Genomic DNA, 16,725 nt, shown 5'->3' on the forward strand with positions numbered 1-16,725 from the left:
TTAAGTGCCTGTCAAAGTTTGCTTCGTTTTGGCGACGGCTTTACGCTTCTTTTGTTTCTTTGGGGTACGGTACGGTACGGTGTGGTACGGTTTCTTCAGTGTGTTTTTATCTAATCAATAATCGCAAGAAAATGTCCAAATAGCAAACGTGCCAAATCTTTGGGGACAAAGCCAGGGCCAGGGCAAGGACGTGCTCGTCCTCTGGCTCTGGCACTGAGAGGAAAAACTCTGGAGGAAAATCAAAAGCTAAAGCCAAAGAGCAGACAGCGTTGACTTTCGGTGTGTGAAAAACTTTTAAGCAAACAATTGCTGGGCGGTGGCACTCGGCGGCCTAATAAAATCAACACACAGATACACACCCACACTTAAGCAGGCAATGACCCAACACACCCACACCCAAAAAACACTCACATATCGTCACTTAGGTACCCACACATCAGCGGCACTCATGGACACATCGGAACACTCATGTGCTCACACAGATACAGATATGCACACGCACAGATACTCATACACTGACACTTTGCGTGTGGCACAAACGATAATGGGATATCGACGGAATTGATGAAGTTATTTCGCCGTAGCATACTTTTGCGGGACGCTGGCGCTGTCTTGCACTGAAATTTGATCCGGCCGGGTCCGGGTCCACGCAACCGAGGCGTTGGCTTAATGGTTATGGCGTCGGCGGGGCACGGCACTCACACACGGACGGACACGTGCCTGCGCCTAACGATATGCAACGATTTTTCGGTACATCAGACAGTATGTCGGTGCCGTACCTCCCACTCACCCACTCGCCCACTTCTGACGGCTTGCACTCAATGGCATAATGAATTTACCCTAATAACCCCAATATGAAGCGAAAAAGAACAACAGGGAGATATCCTGGTGCCAAATAGGGGTTAAAAGGGGTGGCAGAATGAGAGAAAAATATAATGTTTATTACGAGTACTCTTACTTATGGAGATAGAATAAATATTGTTGGGGGAGCATAATTAGAGATCGACTAATGAATGTGTGAGGTTTTGTCGGGTTGGCCTTTGGCTCTTGTCAAAGCACTGGGATAGGGATTGTGCAAAGTATAGTAGAGCAAGATAACGAAATTGTGCGTGTGAGCGTAAAGCGAAGATTTGAATAAAAACTAATTGTATTTCTACCCAGAGATCCACCAACCACCACAGCTTACTCCGATTTAAGTTCCCTTCTTAAGCCTTCCTCCCAAATATTTGGTTGAAAAAAGTGTCGTTCCCTTCCACAAACCGCGATAATAAAACTCGATTAATGTCAGGGCAAGGCTCACGGCTTAGCGAGCATAAATGTCCTGCCTGATGTCTGATTTGTTGCCTGACACCTGCCCGACATTTTCAAACTTTCTGTCAGTCAATCAAAACGCTCTAAATGGCGTTTAATTTTTATTGCAGGCGGTTTTCCGCCTCACTTCTCGGCAGAAAACAAACGAAAACCGACAAAAGAAAAGCAGACAAAAAACAATGCCAAACAAAAGGGAGAAAAACAATAACAAAAGAAAAGAAAAGAAAAGCGGCGGCGGGGCAGCACTTCCACGCCGTCAAGCAAAACGCAAAACACGAAACACAAAAATTTAAAAAAAGATGCGAGAGTTAAGGAAAAACAAGACGGAAAATCCCCCGTTCTCTTGAAATGAAAAGTAGAAAATATTTTTGTTGGCTTTGGCTTTCGTTGTGTGTGAACTTCTGTGAGGTCGCTCGCTGACATCTAAATTTATCTATAAACAAGAAAGCACAAGTGTGATACTTATAGGCAATATAACGAAGGAAGGATGCCCTGTAATCAACAAAATGTCTGAGATTTATGTACAGAAGAATGGTAAGCAAGAGCTCTATGGAATATTGGAATCAAAACTAAAGAATCGAAGCATTAAATCGATTGCCAGACAAGTTTCGCACACATCAAAACCCTGAAGCCTTTCTGAAAATCACAGAATAATATCCCTAGTACACCATCTATCCCCTAGATCTTTAAATCTTTAAAGCCGTTGCCTTTACACCGAGTAATGGCTAATGATCTTCTGTGATCTCTGTTTCAAGGATAGCTTTGTTCTCCCAATTCCCCGTATTCCAACGAATACGTCATACCCTGCCTCCGATATATAGAAATCTGTTTTCAATGCGTATACAACATTGTTTGTTTGCCTAAAGGCAAAAACACTATGACAGACTGGCTAATTGATTGAATGAATGGGTAATTTTGTGCGCATCTTCATGCGAAATGCTTTCTGGCTTCCCCTTTTGTTTAAACATAAATTTCCGTTTATTTCTTTGTGGTCTGGTGGTTTAATTAGCACATGCTCGCCTTCGCGCTACACTTAATTGTCACTCGATTGTCCAGATTAAATCGCAATCGTAATTAACACCCAAAGGGCGTCGTTAACATCATTTAGGACAGATCCAGAAAAGGCGCACACAGCGAGGGGTCGTCGATACCGTCGTCTTCATGGAAACCAGTTTTCGACTGCACTTGTCCTCATCGCGAGGAATGTAAAGCTGCCAAGTGGGGATGCCAACGCAGATATGATGACAAAAAGCAATTGGAGCACGAGGTGCGGGGCTGCTTGGTGAACCAGAAAATGGCAAGGGCCGCCGAATCGATGGCGGAATACCCTTTGATTTGGGTACAACAAGGAGGGAAGTATCTTGATCTCAGAAACATTAAAGCCAGCCCTTGCTCAAGTCTTTAATCCCTAAAAGTACTGGTACATTGATTAATGATAAACGTAAGCGAATAAATGTATGGTCTCTAGGGAGTCGATGTTGTGTGAGTCGGGAATAATTTATATTCCTTTTAACAAGTTGGATATTAAGCAGAGACCTGCTCTCACATGCGATTGTGCTCCTTCCAAAATAAAAACAGAAATTAAAGGCAGTAAAAAACATAAATGCCTTTAATTAAATTGCCTCTCCCGCTGTCCTGCGGCCTGTGGCCAGTGTCTGGCCGAAGCCCGCCCTTCCCTGCCCCCTGCCTCCTGCCCAAATAATACGTTTTTTTGGCAACGTTGCGTGTAAGCCCGAAAACGAGTTCGAGCCTCTGATGGGCAGTGAAAAATGATGGGCCGCTTCAATATCTTTTTGGCTGTCTTGTAACGTTTTGTTGTAAGTATCTTTTGTATCTGCGGCCGAATGCTGCATGAAATTTAATGAGATTTTGTGTCTTGCTTGCCTTTTTTTTTGTATATCATAATTTTTTGCTGTATTTTTTTTTTTTGTATGTAGGTCAAACATTTTTGGCATTTCTCGAGTGCCTGTCGCCCCGTCGCCCCGTCGCCCCGCCGATTAAAAAGGGTAACCAAAATCGGGCAATGTACACGCGTTGTTCGGATTGCATTCCAATACCAAAAATATTCAACGTATTTCTCAGCCTTTTTTCGAGGCAAACTAGGCCTAGACTAGGCACTCGTCGCCGTCGTCGTCGTCGTCGTCGTTGTACCTTGTAGTGGCTCTCTAATTGATCCCCTGGGCATGGGCTCAATTAGCTGGTCAACTGGCAAACACTCGACGCAGCACAGCACTTCACAGCACTACTGCTTTGAAAACTTTAAAGCCAGAGTCTGCCCCGGTCTGACGCGGTCTGGCCGGCATCTTGGCCATGTCTAACAATAGTCCAAATCAGACAACGACAACAAGTGGCCAAGCAACGAGTATGACAGATCTAAGTATTTGGAGACCGATGTCTCATTGCAAATTTTTGCATTTGCAACACAGCTGTGCAACACACATTTGGATACTCTTTTTGGGCAGAGGAAAGCTGGAGAAACTAGATGGATTAATGGAGAAAAAGAGACTCAATAGGAGACAGACTTTTGGCACTCTTCTTAAGAGATATTTCCATCTAGTCTTAATCGGTATTGGCTTTACATATTCCATAGGTAAACCCCCTCCATTAGAGTATCTCACTTATCGTCTCGCGTATCTCTTTCAATTACATCATGGATTCGATCACCGTCGCACAGTGGAATTGATAGCCTTCGCTTGACCACTGTGCCGCACCGCTTTCGGAGGCGACAATTGCTGGCTGCCACTGCTACGGGCAATTAACAATACGCATAGATACACAGATACATACACACATGTATATTTTTTTTATATTTTATTTAAATATTTCGTCTGGTTTTGGGCAGCGTGACGTAGGCAAAAAACGCCAAAAACGTGCTAGATACTTTTTGTATCTTTGTATCTTTATGGCCGCGTGCGTGTGCTGTATGCTGCCTGCTGCTGCATCCGTTAGGTGTGTGTTTGTCTGAATGCAAACGATGTGAATTTTCGGCCAACTATTCGACGACGACGTCAGCGTCGACGCGTGCGTCCGGTGCGCAGTTGGCTTTGATCAACATTTTGGAGGGAGGGGGTGGCCCGGTGGCCGAGGGAGGCGAGTGCTGGCCAAAAAGTTTTTCAACTTTGTTTGCATTCAAGTAAACACAGATACAGATACAAATACACATAGATACAATCGGCACTGATTCGGCATGGAGCAGCAACATGATGTGGCCACAGTTTTCGAGATTTGTGTAAACAATTTGCGCATTTTGCAACATTTACATTTGATTTGGTTCAATTTGATGATATCTGTCTCTAGGCTGTCTAAATGGCGGGTTTATTCCTAATGAAGTTGCGTTAGACGAATGTGAAAGGTGGTTAAAGAAGGAATGTACTTAAATTTCAGGGATTAATGAACCATATTCGAATTTTAGGACGAAAAGAGTGTAATGGTAGCATTTAAGATATATATGATTGCTCCAGATACATGTATTTATACAGAAATATCGCTACATTCCACCCGTCGTCTGTCTTTATGAACAGATATTCCTTCAAGACACTTGAGTAGATAGAGATACTTTTTAGAAAGGTAACTAAACTTTAAAGAATCAATCTATTTATCAATCAATCTATCTATCCATCTATCTACCCATCTATCTATCGATCTATACAGCTATCTACCCATCTGTCTACCCATCTATCTGATAAAAAAATCCTCCTAATTAGATGTCCCTTACAGCCGCATTTCACCAAAACAATTTAAGAACCCCTTAAGCACCCCACAGATTGATTCAATTATACTAAATATATATTTATTCCACTAATAATAATTCCTTCGACTATTCGCACAGTGAAAATATGAATTATAGTATTTTTATTACATTCTTTTTATGAATTTCACTTTTCGATACGTGCAAACCAATATTGTTATTGGCCACAGATTTGTATTTAATGCCCCGTGAAAGGAAGTCAGACTTCCGTTCGATTCTGTTCCGCCCCGTACAAATTATGCGATAAAAAAAACATAAATTCGTGCGGAGGCCCTCAAGTGCGTATCATATACGCGAGTATTATTGGATTTACATGATTTTTTTATGATACCATAAACCATAAAGCATATTCAGATTTGCGTTAATCATTCGGATCAATTTATGTTGATTTTTTTGAGTATTTTTTAATGGACATGAAATGAATTTGTTGTATTTATTAATGCAAATATAATGACGTAAAATCTGATAGATTTCGAGGCCCCTCAAATCAAATCAAATTAGCAGCACATTTTTTTTCTCGCTGTGTTATATTTCACACTTAATTTTGGAGGTTGATTCATATAAAGTATATATATTTTTTTTATATTATTAAGACCATTATTTTGATTGAAAAATTGATGCATTTAGTGAATGCATGTCGCATAAATAACACAAAATATATGTTAAAAATATCTAGATTTTTTTTTTATAGATTTATTATTCTATTTTTGTGGTTACTATTCGATGGGTGTGGGGGCGTTATAAAAACTGAGAGATAAACAATATATATGTATGTTTAGGCACGGGGTGTGGACTCTTTTGATAATGATAAACAAAATGCTGTGGGGGGGGGAGCACACAGGGAATCCATAAACGAAACGATAAACGAAAAGTGATGCACAATTTCTAATAAAAGTTTTTTGCTCAGAAAGACACTTGTTCTGTTATGCACTTGATTGATTCGATTTTATTTTGATTTTCACTTAAAAACAGATTATGAATATCGCAATTTTCGATCAACGATAAGCGGCCGATAAGCCAAACTAACGGTTCAGATGCTCAGAGATGCGTACGCGTACGTGTGCGTGATGGGAGAGCAAAACCGAGGAGAAGAACCGCGGCGGCAGAAGCAGCAATAACGTCCGCACATGCTGCGCGTTGGGGATAAACTAACTGGATTTTTCGGAGTTGATAGCGAGAATCACTGAGACACCGACAACGACACCGCCACCGACCAGAGAGACACCAACAGAGATCCAAAACAGAGACACACACACACGAACACACACACGTCTAACCCGTCCTCAGCAGCAACAACAACAGCATTCATTCGGCCAAAAGCTTGTGGCCAGACCACCCACTCCCCGAAAGAAATCTGCGCATGAAAATTTGTGTGAAACGAGAGCATGGGAGCCGCAGCTTTTGCTGCACATTTCCCGCTATTTAAACAGAGCTTTTTTCTGGTAGGAAAACTTTGCTTTAAAGCCTAAAACTTTGGCAAAAGCTTCCGCAAATAGCGGGTAATGAAAGCAGTATGACACTTACTTCAAACAAAATTTGCACTAAGGTGACAATTTTTTGATGGTCTTTGAGCTTTAAGAGTCTTATTCAAGATTTTTCGTTTTCAAGTGTTGAGTGAAATTTCTTTCGAAATTTTTAGTAAGTAAGTATCATGCGGGTATGAGATTTCCCATTGTTCTCATACCCTCTGTGTGCTCCTTGGCTTTTGCTCTCTCATTTCTGTGCTTCCCATTCGGAGCGTAGTGCCACTTTATTTTGGGCTGTTGGCCGCCTTTTTTGTTCTCTGTGTTCTCTGGCTGGGGCGCCGTCAACAGGTTGCCACCTTGCCGCAGCCGAGTGTGGTTTGGTGGTGGTGGCGGAGCCAAAACAAAATGAAAAGCATTTTCAACAGGACGACCCCAAGGGCCAGAGACATACACAAAAGATTTTTGGAAAGCGCCTTGCCCAGGCCCTCCCTCGGAGGCCAAAATGAATAAAAATATTCACCGAATTTCTTGTTTCTTATTTCTTGTTTCCCCCTAAGTTGTACAAGTGTTTCTCCAACTTCCCTGTTCCTTCTCTGTCCCTTTTTCACTTTTGTTTAGCATATTATTTGCTTGCCAGGGCTGACTTACCGGGGCATCCGAAAATAAACACAGAGCTTGTCGAAGATTTTAAGCAGCAGAAGGTAGCAGGTATCACAGCAGGGACTTACCTGGAATCAAGAGAGAATCAGTTAGCAAAACATTTATAATGCACAGTAATACAAGTAATAATTATAGGAGGGACGTGGAGATGTTGTAATGGAATATCCCTACAAGGATTGCAAGGGAGCACCCTCATTAGGGTCAAACAAAGCTCCCTCTCTCTGCCTGGAATGGAGCCTGATGTAATTGGACCAAACATGAGATAGGAGCTGGGGCAGCCACTGTGTGAGACACAGAACAGGTGGGCGCAGGGGCTGTAGCATATAATTACAGCTTCCACTAGTATATCAAAAGCGAACAATAGAGAAACGTGTGCGGGGTCCTGCCTTTGTGGCCATTGAAACCATTAATCAAAGCGGAAATATGTCAATATGCTTTACAAAATAAATGTGGAATAAATTCTCAGAAAAGAGCTCTTAATCCATATTTGGTAGATGGTCGATAAATATGCCAAATCTCATGCTGTTCGCGATTACAAATTACATCACGAATCGCAGAAAATCTATGAGTTTTATTTTGCCTTTGTTGTTGCCGGCAAATGCAAACGAAAATTCTTATAGTATGCCAAATTATTTCCACACTTTATGTGAATTATGTGTGCGAGTACGCACTGGCAGCAGGCAGCAGGCAGCAAATTGCTCGCTCCTTTTCAAGCAGCAAAAAATAATGGCCACAATTCGCATTTGGCATAACAAAAATGGCCTTGAGTTGAGTTTAAGTAAACTATACCATGGATTGGCATGAATAGAATTTTATGGTATAAATATCTAAAGCCTTTCTCTTTTTTTGTGCCATTTTTGAATGAGATTTTCAGGCAGAAACATCATTTTTGCCTGACAAATTGGATTGCACACATCAGCCAGAGAGGCTGTCAAATTTCTTTGCCCATAAATTAGATTTGCAGTCGCCCGGCGAGTCCGAGTGTGCGATGGCATTCGAAAATTGAATTTAAGTGCATGATTTCATCCATTAAATATTTTTTGGCTGCTCGGCTAACACGATGTTTATTACTTTCGGGGATAATTACATTTAGGATTTAATTTCTCGTATGCCGAGCCGAGCACAGAGAAATGCAATTTACAGCTGCAGATATGTAAATATTGCCCATACGCCATGTTGACTGAGAGGAATGCACTGGCAAATTGCGGATGAAATGCCAAGGGAGGGGGGAGAGGGAGAGCAGTCTGCAGTCAATTAGCCACAGCCATTGCCCATTGCAGCGGAGGTTTCGGCACAATTATCCAAATGCTAATTGCCGAATGCCAAGACAAGGTAAATTAGCCAAAGTTATGCTTGCAGGAAGCCTTAACTGATGATAACCACACCGCCGAAACCCGCCCGAGAAGCAGGCCAAAGTTTGCTTAACTTAACCTGCACTTGGCTTAATTGATGAACACACTTTCAAAGATGCTGGAGGGAGAGATCTTGTGGGGCTTTGAGGGTTGGTTGGGCACTTATCTCGCGAATAAATTAAACATTTAAATATCTCACCGAAGAAGAACACAAAGTTGGAACCGATTTGATTCCTTATAATGCTGTACAGATTCCTGCGATTATTCAGATTATCAACACACCGAAGATCTTTGATCTCAAATCCAATATTCGACTATTTTTCGAGCTGATTTCCTGATCAATTATGATTGTCGTGCTCTGGTTCAACTTTATTAAGATTTCTAGCTAGATGCGAGACCCGATGCGGAGCCTTGTGCTCAGCTTAAGCGACGCTTGACTTCTGCAGCTGCGTGCAACGTGTGTTGCATGTCGACTGCCGGAGCTGGTTTGAGGCCTAGCCAAAACTGGACACTGGATCGCAGCTCTCGGTTCTGGGATCTCGCGGATCTGGGGCCCCGGCCCGGCCTGGCCTGGCATTGCGTGTCAGGCAAATAAGCTGGAGGCGCCAAAGTCTAAGCCTGTGCACTTAATCAAAGCTATTAATAAATCAACAACTAAATCAATAGCGAATTCCAATTAAAATTAAAATTAGAAGCCAACAAACGGCGACAAATGCGAGGTGTTGTTCCTGTTGTTGTGGCTCCCTCGATTTTCTGTACAAATTTCACACAAATCAGCTTTAAATGTCAAAACGCATGTTGCACAAATGCGTCAAATGCCAAAAGCGGGCCACCGGCAATAAATCATCATGCATGGATGTTGGAGTCCCCCCCTGTCCCCTCTGTCCCCGCGAGAGAGTCAAAACGTCAACCGAAAAACCTGTTGACGGACATGAAAGCAATTTCTGGTGGCAATTGCCTGATCCATGGACTGCCCTACAGTTCTTGATAACCAAAAAGAATAGTTTTTTAATTGAAGAAAGATTTATGCTAATGGTTAAGTAAATTAAATCCAAGGAAAAATGTTTTGGGGTCTCCTATTCAGGAAAAATACTATGTCTACCCCATAAAAATATTCAAAAATAGAAACACCCAAAAGTTGCAATATTTTGTTGCCGAAATATTTCTTTGTAATGGAAATTACTTTGAAAATTTTCTACAAATTTAATGCCTCCACATTGCTGAAATGCCACATCAATCAATTTTATGTAGTGTATCCATAAACGTACAGATTTAATAAAAACGGTGTGTGTTTTGTTTTTGTTGTTGTTTTTGCCGCTAGTTTGGACTGCGAGCAAGCAACAACAAGAGACACTTTGTATTTCGGTTTTTGGTTGCATTAATTATCGCCTTGCCATGAAATATGCGCGCCACGCATGCGCAGATCGACATGGGGTGGCACGAGGAGCGAGGGGCACGTGAGGAGTGCCGTCTATAAGGCAGTGTAACGCGTGTTTGCGGATCGGGAGAAGCCTTACGGACGGACTGACCGACCGACCGACTGAGTGACTGTTTACCAGGGCGCCAATTAAATTTAATTCAATAAGCCTACCGATCAGCGGGCGATACAAATTGTGGCGATCGGGTTCGCCGCCTAACAACTTTCAATGTTTTGCCTAATGAGAGCCTCGCCACAGCACCCAAGGGTGACATCGCCATCGCTGACTGCCGCGTCTCAGCGTTGCCATATCGCTCTTTGGCCATCGCCTAAACGTCTGACAGCACGTCTGACAGTGGGGTTAACGGTATTCGGGTTTTTGTTATCGCTCCGATTGTCAACGGGGAGCTAAGAGCCGTTGAAATAGGTGCGCCGCCGCGGCCGCCTCTTGGATGTGGTTGAAAACTGGGGGAGTGGCTTTGGGCTGGCTATTAGAAGCACCCAGTAGTTGGCTTTGGGCTAGAGGAGGTGGGAGACCATTTAAAGATTGTAGAGATTGGTATGGGTTCTTAGACAAAGTGACACTGAAAAGTGACACTTGAAATTTTTTTTATGGGCCCTAAATGAATAAAATGGCTAGAATATGGAATCAATTACTTGATTTCAAATATATTACTACTTCTTATTAAATTTCACTAGAGATGTTTCTTATTCATTGACAGAAGCAACGAAAAACATCTTTCTATAAAAGAAAACACCGGTGCGAGCGGGGGTTGGCGCTCGAGCAAGTTCTCAGGGGACTTTCCCTCTAGTATTCGAGTAAAATAAAACTACAAGGATTTCAGCCCCTCTCCCCCTTCATCCACTATCATCCCAAAGAAAAACTTAAAACTTTATCGCAATTTGCAACCCACTCAATTGGCGCCAGCTGTTGGCTGTTGAGGCAAACAAAAAGAGCTTCCTGCGAGCTTTTATAAAAGGTGGTGAAAAGCTGCACTCAGAGCGAGAGAGAGCAGCAGCCGGAGAACCAAACGATTGCTAATGAAAGCTCTCTTTTCTCTTTGCATTCTTGGGCACTCTCTTAAGAAGCAGGCACTGATAACAAGATAAGATAAGGAATCAGCACTCCCCGTCAACCCCCGCACCACCCATCATAGGGCCAAATCTCATCATCTAATCCGTCTTAATTGCCGCCATTATGTGTGTGTGTTCCCCCAACCAAATTGATATTTTAATGTTCATAAAAATGTTTCAATTTCATTTCCCTTTTGGCCCGAAATGAAGCCACAAAATGAGGGTTCTAGCCCCTAGCCATGGCAGGGGAGGTGTCAGGGCCATGGATAGTGAGGGCTGGCTAGGGGTTTGAGCCATGGACAGGAAGGATGTCTGATGGCGGCTTGGGGATAATAAGTATATAGTAAATCATAAACGGTTGGATGTATTCGAGCTTTTGACGCGGCCAAGTGCCGTCCCGACCCGGCCACATGCCACATGACGACGAGAGTTTGTGGTGTTGTGTGTCATCATCACAGGGTCCTTTCCTCCCCGCCCCACTCCCCACCCCCTCTCACTATCTCTCCTTGTTGTAGTTCCTCCCAGCTCGTCTTTGCATTGCCATTGTGCAAATATTTGCATATTTAAGTTGTTGCTGGTGTTGCTGTTGTTGCGCCAGCCGCAAGAACTCATAAGCGCATTTTAGTGCCCTCCGCCAACACATACATACATGTGTGTAGTACGTGTGTCATTACGAGTATGTGTGAGTGCACTGCAAGAAACGATCGGCAAGAGAGAGAGTGAGAGAGTTGATTTGAACGGCGATACATCTTCACACGTCTTAAGTTTCAATTTTTATAGAGAAGTCTTCTTGTAAAGTTCCATTATTCGGACTATCTCAAGGATCCTTCTTGCATTGCTTTTCCTTTCAGTGTAGCCCTGCACCAGTGTTTGTATATCCCAAGTCCTTGCCGACAATGCTCGGCGCTGTGTACACATCCGTCTTGCTGGATTCTTGGATTCACTTCACGCCCTACCCGCGAAGGTCAAGCCGAGCGCATTATGAAACTGACATCCAATCTGTTCAGACTGGTGGGGCCTCCCCTCTCTCTCCACCCCCCTGGTCCTAGGTACGGGCTACAGCTGATTGTTTAATTATGTCAGGTGCTAAAGCAGCCATTATCGCTGCCTCTCCCGTCCCTCAGCCTGAAGACAATGTCGGCCCACGGTGCGTATGCTTAACGAATACATTGACTGCATTTAAAGCAGCAGGTCGCCCCTGGGGACAACTGACTGTCTTAAGTCTCTGGCAGATGTCTCTGTCCGCCTGTCTGCCTGTCTCTCTCTTCTCCGTAATCTCCCACGCCCATTTTTCTCAGGCGGCAACTTAATTAATTTAAATTGTGTGTGTCCCAAGAGGGTGGAAGGGTGGATGGGTGGGTTAAAGGGTGAGTGGGTGAGTGGGTCCTTCAGTTGCTTCAGCTGCAATCTGTTCCACTTAGTTTGTTGTCTGTTGTTTTTCCAGCTTTTCCTTCTACATTTCCCCAGCAACCTTCCATGGCAGCTGTTGTAATGCACTTTTAATGCTGCACACCCCCAAAATCCAAGCCAAATCCCTTGCCCCAGCGCCCAGCCCCCAGCCTCTGTCTCAGCCAGAGACTCGACGTAGTACCGTATTTCTCTCAGGTGCTGGTTGATGAAAGTTCTCTGGCCAGATTCTATCTACCGCCAGGAGACAACACTAGGACTCGACTATCCTTTTGTCTGTTGTTTACTGTTGTTTTTCCTGTTCATCCTGTGTTTGCGCTCTAATGATTTGCCTAATTGGCTTTAATTACACTGCCATACAAAAACCTACAGACCCGGCCAGACAGACCGAAGGAGTGGAAGTTTTTAAGCCAAATGAACTGCATTGTTCGGGGCATTGGCAATGACATTTTTCTGCAGTTGTTGCAAGCCACAGATTGGGATTCGTGTCAGGTTTTATGTTGATTTTGGGATCCACTCCTCGGTCTGTGTATTCATGCATATTCCATTGGCATGCAAATGGGAAGTAAGAAATGGAACAGTAGCTGGAAGGGAGCGTAGATACAGAGAGCTCAGGGAACGAGTCCTGTTTCACCTTGGAGCCTACAGGCGGAAGTATTAAATGAATAACTTAATAAATGTTTGCGTCGTAATCATCTTTATTAATAATCCTCGAGCAGGATGTCTAGTGCCATTAATTATACATTTTTCTTGTTGTGTCTCTTACGCAATTCCTCGAAAAGGGAACACCTCATGGCTAAGTACAAAATAATTGCAGACTGACTACAGAAATGACTAATTGTGTTTTCAGCTCTAATCAGAAGACTGTAAGCCAATGCACGTGACTTGTTGACCTTTGGGGTATTAGTAGGGGGTCTGCCAGCTCGGGTTTATTCGACCTTAAGATCAATAATTGGGTTTATACTAATTAAGACAGTGCAAGCTTCAAATCTTCTCTCTAGCAAACACTCAAAAATATATAAAGAAGAAGCCTTGAAAGTCGAAGCTCCGTATAGATGGTTTTGCAATATTCATTGGGTTCTGCGTACGGAAAAAAGAGCGCTCCAGGGAGCGTTGCAGCAAACGTCCCTCAAATGGAAGGAGCTGGTTCATCGAAGTGTCTTTCATTAGTTGAAAGAGGAACAGGCTCTGCAGCCAAGCCTGAAAATGATGGGTTCCTTTTGTCCAAAAGAAGTCAGAAAAAAGGCGAACGTTTTTGCTGGTCCGGGTGGAAGGCAGTCTGTTGCATGCTTCTGTACCACTGGAGGCCAAGTTTCTAATTCTACTGCCCATCAACAGTCATTTAGAGGAACTTTTTTTGAGAAATTTGCACTCAAAAAATGGTCATGTCAAGGCAAAGAAATACCTTCTTTTTACAGGCTTTTTATAGCCGATTCAGCGTCAGATGCGGTCCTTAAGTGATCGAAGGAATTGATTGGGGAGACCATGTCCTCCTGCAATCATTTCTATCTTCCCTGGGCGCTTGTACTCCCAAAACAAGACGCAAAGCTGCTCTGCAGACAGCCACTCAGACAGACAAATGGGTGGCGGAGGAGGGGTGCCCAGAGTTCATTTGCTTTCTGCTTCATTCTAGATGAAACAAATTGCATGCAATACAATTTAAAGTGTTCTATATATTAATGTCGAGAGCCGCAGACGAGTACGAAATGAAAATGATGAACAAGCAGCAGCAGCCTCCGGCAGACGCACCAGCGACCCGTGGCATCAATCACATTTACAGTTCATTAATAAATGCCGACATAATTTTGATGTATGACAGAGCATTTAACATGGTCCCACACACACACACACACACACAGAGAGAGCACACAGGACGAACCTGTGGAGTGACAAGGACACGAGTACATCTACTTATGGTTTGGATTTTCGTTAATTTTAAATCAACGCCGACAGTGGATTGCTGGGAAAATGGAAAACTCACTTAGGATTAAGTATTGGCCACGGGGGAGCGGTGGAGTCGGGATTCCGAGTCAAAGACAGACAGCAGTTGAAAGGATACTCTGAAAGGTACCACTCTTCCAGCTAATTCATAATTTACAGAATAATGGGCCAAAATGCTGCGTAATTGTTGTTCTTGCTGTGACGCTGCGGTATCAGAAGGCAAAAGCGGAACTGCCGGAAACGGGAAATAGCTTGACGGTGGAGCAGCAACCAGCCGGAATGAAAGGCGAATGAAAAGCGCCCGGAATGGAGGAGGTACTAAAAGATTTTTCGGGGGTGCAGGCAAAGGAGGCGGAAAGTGGTTAGTTTTCAAGGGCCGCAGCCCTTGACTAAATGAGCCACAGCCATTCCGCGGAGCGGGAACATCTGCAAAACAGCTGTTCTAATTTAACGCCCGAACTGCGGCCACAAGACACGAATTGTGGCAGCACTTTGATATAATGGTTGCTGGTTTGCTGTCCTGTTTCATCGGGCCATGAAGGATAACAAAAGGTTTAGCGGCAGAGAAGAAGGATCCTTGGCCATCCTGGACAGCACAAATTGTCGTTAATCCGTCGTAATTAGAGGCGAAAGAGCGGAAACTTTTATAATTTATATTTAAATTATTGAAAACTTGAGCAGAAAATGTTCCATCAACAAAAATAAAGCAAAATGGTTATAGAGGAAAGGAGGAAGATTGGGATTTTGGAATAATTTTTATCATCTACCATACAGCCTATAAGGACCTACTTCTTTAAGGGAATAAGTAATGAAAGGAGGACTGATTCTGCTTCCCTCCGACATTTTATAGGGCCCCTTTTTAGTAGATTTTAAGGGGCCCTTCTCCTTTTAAACAACCCACTGGGAAATGTGAAATATATTTCACTTAGTCTCGAGTGTAACTTTTGATTTAGGGCAGCATTAGTGCTGTCTCTTTCCATCAGTATCTCGGGGTCTCAGTGTCTCTCTCTCTCTGTCCCTCTGTCTCTCCAGGGTCTCAGCCCCGCAGCCCATTCAGGCGTCATGCTAATCCATCTCAAGTGTCAATTCGTGCGTAGGAACGAAGTCAGTCAGCGATTCATTCGACCTGCTGATTGAGCACTTTTTCGGCAGCTCCAGCGCCTCTTAAGATTCATTGTTGTGTCGAGGCTTTTCCTCTCTCTCTAAACACATTTTTCGCTCGCTTTGTCTTTGGAGCGGAAAATGCTAATAAATAATGCATGCCTCTTTGTGTACTTTGTCTGTCCGTGTCCTTGTCTGTGTCTGTGGGTTAATGTGCTGTCAATGGCCTCCTCTACAGCTGCTGCTCCTACTGCTCCCTGGGTAACAGTGCAATTGATTTCGCCACGCTCCCCTCTCCAGGACGACTCCTTCGTCTGCCGGCTATGTAAATGTCGCTGTCAGCGTGCAGGACATTACAGAGAGCCGAACTCCCTCTCTGGTATTCCCCTGCCAAGATAAACATCTGATAAGTGGGCTCGGAACCCAGCCCTGCCCAGCCTGGCCAATAGCCAGAATCGAGGCTCAAAGCTCATTCAAAGTGATTTAGTGCTTTGTGGTCAAGTGGGCCATGATTGACTTCACTGCACTCAGAGCCAAATGAAAGAGAACGTATGGGGAGGGGGTCGGGAGGGAGACAGCACTGCTGGGAGATTGGACTTTGAATCATGAAAACTCTAGAACATTCATTCATTGTCTTAATCTCGTTGAAGACAAAGGAGAAAACTTTAAGAATCGAGAGATATCCAATCTTGAAAAAGAACAATTTTCGACTCTGAATAAGGAAAACGCTATGGGGTGCTTTTCGAAGGCCTCCGAAGGCTCTCATTCATGGACATCAAAGCACAATGTACAGAAAAAACATCGCTTTTACAGATCTGTACCTTAAAATTGTAATTTTAGAAGGAAGAAACCAGTAAGACCTACGAGAAGCTCTTGAAATATTCAATTACGGCTACGGATTGTGATTTCTGAATAATATTTTTACCAATAAACAACATTTCAAAATATCCTAATGGACATGTCTCTCTTGATTATTCTCTAAACACAATAGAAATGAAGTTGATTTGCCTTTTGATAATTTATGAACATTTAAATATGATTTAAATGCTATTTGTTGCAAGTTAGGCCCTTCTAAAGGCAGACAGGAAAATTGAATTATTTTTTCAATTGTTTGCCACAACAATTGAATCAAGTACAAGCAAAATAAATTCAAAAGGACTTTCTCCAACGATAGACCAAGGAAATATCTACCATTGATAAATACTCCACATAAAAGGAAACATCTAAGAGTAAAGTACAACTCTTCCA

At 43.2% G+C, this 16,725-nt stretch overlaps 1 protein-coding gene across 10 annotated transcripts in view; it reads right to left on the reverse strand.

Annotated features, from left to right (window-relative positions):
- The window catches only part of LOC108162501 (calcium/calmodulin-dependent 3',5'-cyclic nucleotide phosphodiesterase 1), a 113,757-nt gene that overhangs the window by 54,137 nt on the left and 42,895 nt on the right, over positions 1-16,725 (reverse strand). For 2 of the 10 annotated variants that reach the window (XM_017297272.2, XM_017297270.2), the window contains exon 1: positions 6,087-6,184. The exons of 5 other annotated variants lie outside the window; for them this stretch is intronic. The gene's annotated coding sequence lies outside the window, so the exon portion shown is untranslated. Of the gene's footprint in view, positions 1-6,086; positions 6,186-16,725 lie in introns of those variants that run through there. 3 more of the 10 variants (XM_017297273.2, XM_017297274.2, XM_033394102.1) reach the window with 3 other exon arrangements.

The sequence above is a fragment of the Drosophila miranda genome, chromosome 4, assembly GCF_003369915.1.
Source record: "Drosophila miranda strain MSH22 chromosome 4, D.miranda_PacBio2.1, whole genome shotgun sequence".
NCBI lineage: Eukaryota > Metazoa > Arthropoda > Insecta > Diptera > Drosophilidae > Drosophila > Drosophila miranda.